A 9,639-nucleotide genomic window follows, 5' to 3' on the forward strand; every position below is an offset into this window, starting at 1 on the left:
ATGAATATTGTAATTTACGTTGTAATTTTTGTGCCTTAAAAATATGTATTGCTCATCTACCACGGGCACTAAGATTTCATGATCATTATTTTTAATATATTAGTATAGCATTATATTACATGTGATAAGTTCAGCGTACTTATTTGTGTGAACCTATCACTCTAGTTTGAATGACGAATCAGTCTCCTCCCATCTATGTGAGATTCTTTCTGGCACCATTAATGAAGGAAGCAAGCTTCTTAAATGCTTAATGCCTTCTTAAATGCACAGCTGTGGTGACCTCTGAGAGGATGTGTGTGTGCTCAGTTGCTAAGTCCTGTCTGACTCTTTGTGACCCCATGGACTTGTAGCCTGCCAGGCTCCTCTGTACATGGGATTTTCCAGGCAAGAATACTGGAGTGGGTTGCCATTTCCTCCTGCAGGGCATCTCCTTTTTTAAGACTCCTTACTCAGAACGAAGTACAGATGAAGTTATTAAGTAGCCTCAGAATTGTAGTGATTCTTCTTGGTTCACAGATTCTGACTGATGATGTCATGACACAGAAGAAAATGCAAAACAGGCAGCCTATAATCAGCTTCCTGTGAGTGTCACACTTGAGGCAAGTGGCCTGAGACCAGCTGCATTTTGGCCATGGCTTTGCAGAGCACTCTGGAAGCAGTGTGGCTGGGTCTCCTCCTCAGCTCTCTCTTGAAGGGTGAGTAAGCCTTTTCAGCATCTGGTCTTGGAAAAATATATGTCTTTGTTTTAAAATTTGTTTTAAATTTCAAAGTCACAACTTTTTTTGTTTGTTTGTTTGTTTCCTGTAGTAGCAGAGAGCAAGGAGCAAGTACTTCAGCCTACCACTGTGGTCTCTTTGGAGGGAGCTGTGGCAGAAATTTCCTGTAATCACTCTGTATCCGATGTTTATGACTTCTTCTGGTACCTTCACTTCCCAGGATTTGCACCAAGACTCCTCATTAAGGGCTCAAAGCCTTCTCAACAGGGACGCTACAACATGACATATGAGAGGTTCTCTTCATCACTGCTCATCCTCCAGGTGCAGACGGCAGATGCAGGGGTTTACTATTGTGCTCTGAGGTACACAGAAGCAGGGCATCCATGAAGAGCTGAACAGAAACAAGGAGAGGTCACAGCATTTGCAGGATGTGGAAGAAAGACGATCAATAAGTGCTTCCCCTCCTACTCTCAATTCAGCATCCCTCAAGCTTTTCCATTTGCACTATCAGGAAAAACATTTGAGTTCAAACACTATATACAATGGGCTTCCCTTGTAGCCCAGCTTGTAATGTGCCTGCAATGCAGGAGACCCCGGTTTGATTCTTGGGTTGGGAAGATTCCCTGAAGAAGGATTACAGTACCCACTCCAGTATTCTTGGGCTTCCTTGGTGGCTCAGATGGTAAAGAATCTGCCTGCAATGCAGGAGACCTGGGTTCAGTCCCTGGGTTGGTAAGATTCCATGGAGCAGAATTCCAATACTCTTGCCTGGAGAATCTGCATGGACAGAGGTGCCTGGAGGGTTACAGTGCATGGGGTCGCAAAGAGTTGGACATGACTGAGTAAATAAGCACAGCACAGCACAGCACCATATATATTAAAAGTATATTGGGAAATAAGTTTTTACGGAGTGTTTCTATAATGGTTCTGTAAATTCATGTTTAAAATTGTCTTTTGGATAACTGAAACACTTTTGATCTGTTTCTTTTGAAATATGCCTGGATTATTTTTGCTTTCCTTTGTAAAATGGCTGATTCTTTACCACTGCACCCCTGTGTCTTAAAAAAAATTCCCGCAAAGAAAATGAAGCTGGCTGATAATATTTAAAATGCAAATGCAGAAAGCAAGAAGACAGTAGCAGAGAGGAAGAGTCATGTCCACCCTGCTATTTTCTTCTTGCTTTCTGCATTTTAAATATTATCGGCCAGCATCTCTGTTTGTGGGAATTTTTTTAAACACAGGTGTCTCAGTGGTAAAGAATCCGCCTGCCAATTCAGGAGACATGGGTTCAATCCCTGGGTCAGGAAGATCCCTTGGAGTAGGAAATAATAACCTGCTCCAGTATTCTTGCCTGGAAAATTTCATTGACAGAGGAGCCTGGAGGGCTATAGTCCATGGAGTTACACACACATTTTGTAAAGTGTACTTTAGTTAACATTCAATAGTATAATTAGCTGAAAGGGAACAAATGAGTGAATAGCTACTACCAACAGCCCTGAGTTTGAAACCTTGAACCTTCTCAGGATATTTTACTTATTAAAATTTGATATACACACTAAGTGAGGATGCCAGTGTCAATTAGTATATGAAATATTAGTAAAACTCAATCTTATTCCACATTTTTAAACTTAAATACAATATAACTGTAATATGTACTCCCCAATCCTTGTTAAATTATCTTTGTCTTTTTACCCAGACCTTTCCCTCCCACTTTAGAGACTAAAGTCCTAAGATAGATCAGTGATTCCCAATTTTTTTTTTATAAGAGGTCTCTGGAGTTTGTTAATAAGAGTAGATTTTTTTCTCCCCTGCATTCCGGAGTAACTGAATCATAGTTTGCAGGGATTGGACCCAGAAGTCTGTATTTTCTACAAATGTCTCTCTGGAAATTCTATTGCTCATCCAAGTTTTGTGAGAATCGCAGACTCAGGAGCCCAGATCTTGAGGCTTTAGCCACTATTCTCTACTTTTGTGTGTGTGCTAAGTTGCTTCAGTTGAGTTGACTCTTTGTGACTCTAGGGACTGTAGCCTGCCAGGCTCTTCTGTCCATGGGATTCTCCAGGCAAGAATGCTGGAGTGTGTTGCCCTTCTCCAGGGGATCTTCCTGACACAGGGATCAAACTTGTGTTTCTTACGTCTCCTGCATTGGCAGGTGGGTTCTTTATGACTAGCGCCACCTGGGAAACCCATTCTCTGCTTTTAGTAACATCCAAATTGTATACACATCATGGGAAATAGATGGGGAAACAGTGGAAACAGTGTCAGACTTTATTTTTCTGGGCTCCAAATCACTGCAGATGGTGACTGCAGCCATGAAATTAAAAGACGCTTACTCCTTGGAAGGAAAGTTATGACCAACCTAGATAGCATATTCAAAAGCGGAGACATTACTTTGCCAACAAAGGTGCGTCTAGTCAAGGCTATGGTTTTTCCTGTGGTCATGTATGGATGTGAGAGTTGGACTGTGAAGAAGGCTGAGCGCCAAAGAATTGATGCTTTTGAACTGTGGTGTTGGAGAAGACTCTTGAGAGTCCCTTGGACTGCAAGGAGATCCAACCAGTCCATTCTGAAGGAGATCAACCCTGGGATTTCTTTGGAAGGAATGATGCTAAAGCTGAAACTCCAGTACTTTGGCCACCTCATGAGAAGAGTTGACTCATTGGAAAAGACTCTGATGCTGGGAGGAATTGGTGGCAGGAGGAGAAGGGGACGACAGAGGATGAGATGGCTGGATGGCATCACTGACTCAGTGGACGTGAGTCTGGGTGAATTCCGGGAGTTGGTGATGGACAGGGAGGCCTGGTGTGCTGCAATTCATGGGGTCACAAAGAGTTGGACACGACTGAGCGACTGATCTGATCTGATCTGACACATTGATCTATGTTTGTGCCACTTCTTTAGGCATATTCTGTTTTGGATTATTGCTTGTTTAAAACTGTGTTAATCTCGCCTTTTCAGCAAATGAAATATCTGAGTATAAGCCACGTGTGCATCTTCTCCATGAGTTCCACACGTGTGCTCTTGCTGCTCCACAAACGGTGAATAAGCACACGGCCCCTCCTTGCTTTGGCAAGCAAGAAGAGACAGAAAATTCCTTTCGTTCGTATAGGAAGTTCTTTTCAGTTCATTGAGGAGTGACATATTGAAAACCCTACCTTTTAGGTTGGTGTTTGGATTCTATTGTTTAAACTGTCAACAACTAGTCTTACCAGATTTTTTTCCAGCTTACATACAGAACATTAAAGGTGTTCTTACCCAAAGGGGAAAATACAGTTAATGAGAGAGCATTTATGAAGAAGAGCGCTCAGTGACAGCACAGTGTTAAAAGCATCATGAAGCTCTCAGTTTGACGGAGACTTGTGAAACATTCACAGGAGAGTAAAATTCCCTGTACTCCCAAATCCTGGAAGTTTGTACATATGTAGAAATTTCCATTTTTTTTGAGATTTACTTCTCATAAAAAAATTTCTGGTTGAGAAAGCTATTCTAAGACTCCCGAGACTAAAGATGCCCAGCAGGGCTGAGAGTAAACATGGAGAGTCCAATGCAGTGGGCACAGAGCTGTCCAAGGTGTCCCTAGATTGATCTGCTCTGCCTGCTGCTGGTCATTACTGCATTGCTGCTAATGTTTTCTTGGGGTCAGTAGCTCATTCAGTTCTTTAAATGTCTGAGGACCTCCTAGAAGCAATGATCTAGGGGCTGCTTTGATTAAGTGGCACATACATATGAAGTCAGTATTTGGTATACACCCAGTTAAAACATTGCCTCTAAACGTAAGTAGCACATAAGAATATGATTCTATAACTTTATTCAGATAATGGAATTACTTTCCAATATTATAAGGTATTTAAAAAAAAGTAAATGATCTAATTTTAAATTCTCAATGTGATTTATGCTTTTACAGTCAGAAAAGTATGTGTTAAAATCTTTGTTCTGTTTCTTTTAGGATGGCTTGAGTAATCGAATATTCCTGAACTCCTAATATTTTCATCTCTAAAATATTAGGAGGAAAAATAAGTCAATAAAGGTAATGGGCTTAACATTATGCTCACAGTAGACATTTGATGAATAATACCCTCATCAGTCTCATAAAGCACATAGAAGAATAGCTAGTGAGTCTATTTTGTTCAATTGTGAAAGCTCAGTTGATGCCCTAGGAATCCTTTGGATGTGTAGCCTCTTAAAGGTTTAGTTCATTTGTGTCTCTTGGAATTGATTATTAAATAGTTGAAGGTAAGCACAGTGAGTCACTTGCACTATCTAGGCATAGTTCTACACGCTTGGTATGCTGTATCTGTATAGGAGAGGAGAAGTAGAGATTAGGCAATTACCTGGAAAATTTAGTTATGGCACAAAGTCTATATTGGATTATTGTTTTGACTTATTTATCTTGCTACATCAAAGTGCTATATAGATATGCCTGAGCAGACATTTAGGATAAACCCACATTTTGCCTGATTGATCAGTTCAGTTCATTTCAGTTGCTCAGTCGTGTCTGACTCTTTGTGACTCCATGGACTGTAACCCGCCAGGCTCTGTCCATGGATTTTCCAGGCAAGAATACTGGAGTGGGTTGTCATTTCCTTCTCCAGAGGATCTTCCTGACCCAAGATGGAAGCGAAGTCTCCTGCATTGGCAGACGGAATCTTTATCGCTGTGTCACTAGTTAAGCAGCTCAGCTGCTGCGGCTGCTGCTGCTAAGTCACTTCAGTCGTGGCCGACTCTGTGCGACCCCATACACAGCATCTCACAAGGCTCCGCAGTCCTTGGAATTCTCCAGGCAAGAACACTGGAGTGGGTTGCCATTTCCTTCTCCAATGCATGAAAGTGAAAAGTGAGAGTGAAGTCGCTCAGTAGTGTCGGACTCTTAGCGACGCCATGGACTGCAGCCTACCAGGCTCCTCCGTCCATGGGATTTTCCAGGCGTACTGGAGTGGGTTGCCATTGCCTTCTCCAAGCAGCTCAGCTACTAGAGTAGAAAGTCTCCTGATTCTAAGTGGGCTCTAGGGGGCGCTGCACTGTGAGGTTTGTCTTGAGTGCAGGAGGTGTTGCTGTCTTGCTTCTCACGGAGGACTGAGGGAAGAGCTTGCTCTACTGAGAGAAGATACAGGTGCCAGGAAGCACCAGGGGCCATTTGTAAAACACTGTACTCGTGGAGAACATAGTCTCTGGGGTGGTGCCATATCTCCAGCAAAGGTGAGCTGCAAAGGAGCCCCCATCCAGCCCAGCTTGAGCCATGGCCTCTGCACACATCTGGACACTTGGGATTCTGTTTACACTCAGTGAGTGATATTCCCTTCCCATTTTGCACTTGTATTACCCGCTTATGTTCTTTTTCAGAAGCTTCACTGATGTATTGTGCGTTACTTTACAGGTGGACTGAGAGCTCAGTCGGTGACTCAGCCAGAAGCTGAGGTCCGTGTCGCAGAAGGGGATCCAGTGACTGTGAAGTGCACCTATTCAGTTTCAGGGAGCCCTTATCTTTTCTGGTATATCCAGCATCGCAATCAAGGTCTCCAGTTCCTTCTGAAATACATCAGAGGGGACACCTTGGTTAAAGGCAACTACGGTTTTGAGGCTGAATTTAACAAGAGCCAAACCTCTTTTCACCTGAAGAAACCATCTGTTCTAGGGAGTGACTCTGCCTTGTACTTCTGTGCTGTGAGCGACACAGTGGTGGGGGCCGCAGGGAGAGCTGAATACAAACCCTGAGCACAGAAAGCCATCCTCCTGAAGCCTTAATATCCCTCCACAAGGTGGCGGTGTGGCTCCAGAATTTGTCCTTCACTATAACTTTTTTTTTTTTTTTTTGGTAAAGCCACAAAATTTGTTCATTTGACAAGTATATGTTGAAATCAATCCTGTGTGCCAGATACTCTGCTGACCACTGATCATAAAAAGGTGTAAGAAACCATCCTTGATCTGCAGATGCCAGGTGTGATCCCAGACATTTGTGAAGCCCTTTAATTCTCACAACTCTTCTCATGAGCTTCACTTTGCTGATGAAAGCATTCAAGCTCAGAGAATTTATGTATATTACTGAAGTCACAGAACTGCTCAAAAGTAAATTGAAACCCAGGCAGCCTGCCTCTCAGGCATATAGTCTGACCACTCCACTTTTCCTCAGCCTATAGGCTCCTCCAGGCATGAGACAGATTTCAACAGTGGTGTAGCCCTCATTCCCCAAATAGTCCCTGTTAATAAAAAGTGTTGGTTGTAGGGATGAAAAGTAAACTGATAACTCAAAGCAGTTTGGTAAGTGCTCAGACAGAGAAGTGCATAAAATGCTATGTGACAAAAGGAAGTAGAGGTAATTTGACTCTGAAGGAAGGAGAGAGGAAGCAAGTGAGACAGAATGTGAGGAGGATTCAAAACAGTGGAGGATTTAAGTATGTTGTATGAACATGTAGGCCGATTACAGCTCCTGTGCTCACATCTTCTTACCTATACCCTTGTGAAGGACTGGACTCAATGCCTCTCTTTTTTTCTCTTTTCAACTTAGAACCTCCCAGGAAGGGCTCTGGTTGACTCAGTGTGAGTCAGATGCTGTTCCCTGGAGGTTGTGGTGGCTACTAGGGTTAGCCCAGCTTTGCTCTGCTAAGCTACTAAGTCACTTCAGTCGTGTCCGACTCTGTGTGACCCCATAGACGGCAGCCCACCCAGGCTCCCCCGTCCCTGGGATTCTCCAGGCAAGAACACTGGAGTGGGTTGCCATTTCCTTCTCCAATGCATGAAAGTGAAAAGGGAAAGTAAAGTCGCTCAGTCCTGTCTGACCCTCAGCGACCCCATGGACCGCAGCCTTCCAGGCTCCTCCGTCCATGGGATTTTCCAGGCAGGAGAACTGGAGTACTGGAGTAGAGCTTTTCTCTCAGATCAGATCAGATCAGTCGCTCAGTCGTGTCCGACTCTTTGCGACCCCATGAATCACAGCACGCCAGGCCTCCCTGTCCATCACCAACTCCCGGAGTTCACTGAGACTCAGGTCCATCGAGTCAGTGATGCCACCCAGCCATCTCATCCTCTGTCGTCCCCTTCTCCTCTTGCCCCCAAATCCCTCCCAGCATCAGAGTCTTTTCCAATGAGTCAACTCTTCTCATGAGGTGGCCAAAGTACTGGAGTTTCAGCTTTAGCATCATTCCTTCCAAAGAAACCCCAGGGGGATCTCCTTCAGAATGGACTGGTTGGATCTCCTTGCAGTCCAAGGGACTCTCAAGTTGTCTTCTCCAACACCACAGTTCAAAAGCATCAATTCTTTGGCGCTCAGCCTTCTTCACAGTCCAACTCTCACATCCATACATGACCACAGGAAAAACCATAGCCTTGACTAGACGGACCTTTGTTGGCAAAGTTATGTCTCCGCTTTTGAATATGCTATCTAGGTTGGTCATAACTTTCCTTCCAAGGAGTAAGCGTCTTTTAATTTCATGGCTGCAGTCACCATCTGCAGTGATTTTGGAGCCCAGAAAAATAAAGTCTGACACTGTTTCCACTGTTTCCCTATCTATTTCCCATGAAGTGATGGGACTGGATGCCATGATCTTCGTTTTCTTTTTTTTAATTTTATTTTATTTTTAAACTTTACATAATTGTATTAGTTTTGCCAAATATCAAAATGATTCTTCATTTTCTGAATGTTGAGCTTTAAGCCAAGTTTTCACTTTCCACTTTCACTTTCATCAAGAGGCTTTTAGTTCCTCTTCAATTTCTGCCATAAGCGTGGTGTCATCTCCATATCTGAGTTTATTGATATTTCTCCTGGCAATCTTGATTCCAGCTTGTGTTTCTTCCAGTCCAACGTTTCTCATGATGTACTCTACATATAAGTTAAATAAGGAGGGTGACAATATACAGCCCTGACGTACTCGTTTTCCTCTTTGGAACCAGTCTGTTGCTCCATGTCCAGTTCTAACTATTGCTTCCTGACCTGCATACAAATTTCTCAAAAGGCAGATCAGGTGATGTGGTATTCCCATTTCTTCCAGAATTTTCCACAGTTTATTGTGATCCACACAGTCAAAGGCTTTGGCATAGTCAGTAAAGCAGAAATAGATGTTTTTCTGGAAATCTCTTGCTTTTTCCATGATCCAGCAGATGTTGGCAATTTGATTTCTGGTTCCTCTGCCTTTTCCAAAACCAGCTTGAACATCAGGAAGTTCACGGTTCACATATTGCTGAAGCCTGGCTTGGAGAATTTTGAGCATTACTTTACTAGCGTGTGAGATGAGTGCAATTGTGTGGTAGTTTGAGCATTCTTTGGCATTGCCTTTCTGTGGGATGTGAATGAAAACTGCCCTTTTCCAGTCCTGTGGCCACTGCTGAGTTTTCCAAATTTGCTGGCATAATGAGTGCAGCACTTTGCTCTGCATTTGGCCAATTAATTAGTGGTGTCTGGGGGATGATCTTGCAAGAAATTAGCAGCTCCATTGTTAACCATATGATTCAAAGGAGTATATCCCAAAGGAAATTAATTTTTATATAGAGACTTGCATTTATTTTTTCTAAATGTATCGATATTCATAAGATGACTACTTATTTATTGAAAATGTCACATTGGCTCCATTGATTTGGGATACTGCATTTATAGTATACTAAATTCCTATATATACCCAGATCTATTTTTGGATTCTATTCTTGATGGGTATATCTCAGCCCAAAATGATTATAATCCCTGCAAAAAGCCATTCCTCGACTACCCCATGGGCTTGGGTTGTGTATACACTGGTGGAATATCTCATCAGGGAAGAAGGTCCTTGGAAGAAGCACATGTAGACCTTAAAAGTGGATTTGGGGAATCCTTGTGTGCAGGGAATCCTGGGATCCTGGTAACCAGAGCAAGATCTAGAAGAGATATATCTGTGGCTCAGTGGACTTCTCACAGGCATTGAAGTGGGAGGATGGCCAGGGAAGAGCCTTTTATAATGGA

General features: G+C 43.0%; 1 long non-coding RNA gene across 1 annotated transcript; it reads left to right on the forward strand.

The window, feature by feature from the left end:
- The first annotated feature begins 5,723 nt into the window (after nucleotides 1-5,723).
- LOC147365036 (uncharacterized) lies at nucleotides 5,724-6,616 on the forward strand. Its single transcript, XR_015135118.1, has 2 exons — nucleotides 5,724-5,998; nucleotides 6,091-6,616. It is a non-coding gene; the product is annotated as an uncharacterized LOC147365036 (long non-coding RNA).
- The last annotated feature ends 3,023 nt before the right edge of the window (nucleotides 6,617-9,639 follow it).

The sequence above is a fragment of the Bos grunniens genome, chromosome 10 (assembly GCF_055505025.1).
Source record: "Bos grunniens cultivar Pamir isolate PY7600 chromosome 10, Bosgru_T2T1.0, whole genome shotgun sequence".
NCBI classification, from domain to species: Eukaryota; Metazoa; Chordata; class Mammalia; order Artiodactyla; family Bovidae; genus Bos; species Bos grunniens.